This window comes from Papaver somniferum, chromosome 7, assembly GCF_003573695.1.
Source record: "Papaver somniferum cultivar HN1 chromosome 7, ASM357369v1, whole genome shotgun sequence".
NCBI classification, from domain to species: Eukaryota; Viridiplantae; Streptophyta; class Magnoliopsida; order Ranunculales; family Papaveraceae; genus Papaver; species Papaver somniferum.
This window is the reverse complement of record NC_039364.1, coordinates 1,355,526-1,359,206: the sequence shown is the minus strand read 5'-3', so window position 1 is coordinate 1,359,206 and position 3,681 is coordinate 1,355,526. Positions and strand designations below refer to the sequence as shown.

The 3,681-nt window shown below is 36.7% G+C and overlaps 1 long non-coding RNA gene across 1 annotated transcript; it reads left to right on the top strand.

The window, feature by feature from the left end:
- The first annotated feature begins 2,640 nt into the window (after positions 1–2,640).
- On the top strand, positions 2,641–3,414 carry LOC113293816. The gene is made up of 2 exons (XR_003332585.1): positions 2,641–2,880; positions 2,970–3,414. It is a non-coding gene; the product is annotated as an uncharacterized LOC113293816 (long non-coding RNA).
- The last annotated feature ends 267 nt before the right edge of the window (positions 3,415–3,681 follow it).

The following is a 3,681-nucleotide window of genomic DNA, read 5'->3' as shown; positions in this document are numbered from 1 at the left end:
GATTTTCTGCTGGCCTTATGACCTTGTAAATATCCCGTAAATATCTTTTTTTCAATATATAACCTTCCTTTCTCAAAAAAAAAGTTCTTGGTACTCGATGTTCCCAAAAATCAATAAGAAAAACTAAGAAATACGATTTTTCCTCCATTCTCATTCTTCCTATCAGTGACAGTACGAGGAATTCCGTTCTAGTATGTTTTCGGTATATATATTGTGTGTTTAGTAGAAGTACTTTTATAGTGTTGTATTTTCGTTAAAACAATTGAGAATTTGTTAAACTATAACATAGTTTACTTCGTACCCAGTTAAACTGAGGACCTATTTTGAAATTGGGTTTGTTAGTTGAAACCGACTCGTAGCCTGCCAGAAATATAGCAATATATTTCCATTGTGTTAACAATATATCAATGGGACTACCAAAAATAAAAAATAAATAAAAAAAGATTGGCATTTAACAACCCAAGAAAGAAGAACAACTCTACACCCAATTCTGACGCTCTAAAGCTGGTACATAATTGCATTCGCGGGAGCATTACCACCCCATGTGAAATACACAAATAATTGTAGTTGACTTCACAAAATATATACATCGTTTTGATTAATATTAATCAAAATCCATCTATTTAAATGCACATCTCTCACAATGTTAGTCTTATCATTGTTAAGGAAACAAGGAAACATTCATAACCTTACCAATTTCTCTTTTCTTCCGATCACTCCCAACTTTTCTATTGAAATCTCTGTCTTTCCTCCCTCCTCCCTCTTATTTTCTGTGGAAGCTAAACCTTTACCATGTCGTGGTATAGAGATCCTCAGTTATTTATAGATTCCGATGGCTACAGTGGTTTTAATGTTTATAGGGTTACCGAAGAATTATTGGTCGGTACTGTTCTGACATCAGGTAGTTTCAAAGATGCCGGACGGTACAGTTTCTTTGAGCATCTATCTCTGGGCAGTAACAAACCAAGTGATTATGATGCTTTTGTATCTGATTTAAAAGATGGAAACAAGCTACGGGTGGCAAACTCTCAAGGTTTCGTGGCCACCTTCAATGGCACAGAATTTATCTTGTCTCGTCAACTTCCAAATTCGCCCTTTTACAGTTTGCCTGGTATTCAAGCTATCTGCGTCGAGGTACTACTAGCTCTTGATATAAAAGTTTCGGATTTAGAAAAGAAGATTTCTGAATTGACATCAAAGCTTGAAGAGGGTTGTGGTGTTGGAGGTGGATCAGCCGATAAAGAACCATGGATGACTGGTCATCCAGTTCCAAGTAACTGGGTTTCCTATGATGATCTTGATGTCCGCACGTTTCCAAAGGATAATCATTTGAACATCACTAAGGTATTGCCAAAATTCGCTGAAGATAAAACGACCAATGTTCATTCCGCCCGTTTCTATAGTGGAGTATTTCCTATAGTGGTTGTTAACGTCGATGAGTTAATTCCGAATAAGGAAGATGCGAGATTTGATCCAGAGGTATGGAGTTTGTGTATAAATAACAGAACTTCTTATGCAGCACGTAAGCCATTTGAATCGGAGATGTTGGCAGGTTAATAATAATATGTCTTCGTCAAATCAGCAAGAAGAAGCCTATCGTGCTTAATCATGTCAACTACGAAAGTTAATTTTCTTTGTATATGTATTTGCTTTTGTTTGTTATGATACATTTGGGGTGTCTTTGATTTGTGTTTGCTTTTTATTATGTTGCATTTGGTGTGGTCCAAAGTCTGTTCGGACTTGTATCGGAACCTGATCAGGTTATAATAATATAAGACTGTTAAAGGTGGTAGAAAAGCCTCCATCAGCAGCCATATCATGACTGTTCACATACTTGGCAGTTGGCAACTTGGCATCCTAAAAAACCAGAAAAATTGTACTACCTCCATTCCTAAAAAAAAAATGGATAGTATCTCTTTTTTTAGGATCGAAGGGAGTACCTTTTAGAATATCTAAGGTTTCATTGAACTCCATCTAATTAATCCACCAGCAGTTGCGGAGTAACCATAATTAGAGACTGCAAGTCTGCAACTCAACCGAAGCATAAACATCAAAAACATCCCAGGCTTCCGGTACATAAACGTTGCATTTTAATTTCCTTCCCAGAAGGAAAGTGATCCAAATAACTGTGGATGAATAGTCCGTCAATAAAAGCAAACTGTAAGATTTTTTACCCCTACTAGGAGATGCTCCAGCCTCCGAGTACTAAAGGAAGATTCGCTTGTAAATTTATCTACCAGTATCGGCAAATAATTTTTAATTCTTTTGTGACCGAAGATTCCATGGAAACTTTGATTTGTTTTTTTTGTTTTTAGCCTTGGTATACTAGTTCAAATGAAGACGTATTAGAAAATCCACCTTTAATCCAAGGGTGGAGGGTTGAAGTTGAACTCTTCCCCGCCAACTTGAGAGGTCAGACGGGATAAAACTCAACTATGAGACTGTTTCCTTTTAATTTAAGTTGTATCAAAGATATGATCCATATTAGTGTACCATCGTCAGCAAGCTTACTGCGTACCTATCATGCACCCTGTTATTAACATCACACCGCGTTATTATGATTAATAGTCGAATAAAGTATGTATACATAATGTCAACAACAATAATTTACAGGCAGTGGTACGTAATGGTGAGGTCTTGGGTAACATGATCTGGAACAATAGATCTTTGGTGCGTGGTGGCCGTGTTTGCTGATTCATCCTATATCTTTCTATCCATCCATAGATAGTGCTTGCTAAGGAGAAAAGGAAATTTTCATATTCGTCTATTCATTTCTTTCGATTCATCCACACCTTTCCTTTTAACACCTCTTTCTCTCTTCCTCCTATTTTATGTCAAAGTAAGAGCGTAACTAGGTCGTGGTATAACGATATTCAACAGGTTATAACTTACTATGATTCCCATTTTTTATATTTCGAGGTAAACATAAAATTTTCGGTCGGTACTGATTTATTTGTGGGTGATTTCAGTATGTTCGAAGACTACAGTTTTTCTAAACACTTCTCTTTGGGAAATAACAAAGAAAGTGATTTTGCCGATTTTCTATCTGATCTAAAGACAAGACCTTTCTCTACTTTTATAAACACCGAAGGTTTGGTGATCTCCAATAAAAACTACCGCTACGCTACATCGTGTCTCGTGAGGACCCAAATTCGCCTGTCTATAAGTTGCCTACTTTGCTACAAGCTCCACAAAATCAGCAGAAAGCTGCAGCACTGGAGAAAAGGGTCTCAGATTTGGAAACAACGCTTAAAGACAAGGAGACGGACATCACCGGGAATATGTCTTCGTCCATTCAGCCGGAAGAAACATCTCGTGCTTAGTTATATCAACTACTTCTGTTAATTTTCTTTGGAGTTGTATTTGCTTTTGTTTCTGCTAATGCATTAGGTGCGTGTGTCTTTTGGATTTGTATTTGCTTTTCGTTCTTTTACACATAATAATAATCTCTCTTCGTCAAATAACCCATCAGCAACCAGATTACATATGACCATTGGGATCCTTAAAAAAAAGAAATGTTGTAGCTTTTGCCATATCAAAAAGCTTCGAAGAACTCCATCTACTAATCACTATAAGTTGCAAAGTGACCGTAAATAATTAGAAACTGCTGCAAAAGCATCAAACAACCACGCCTCCTGCTTGCATATAACTATATAAGATTTTTTACTAGCACCAGACAAT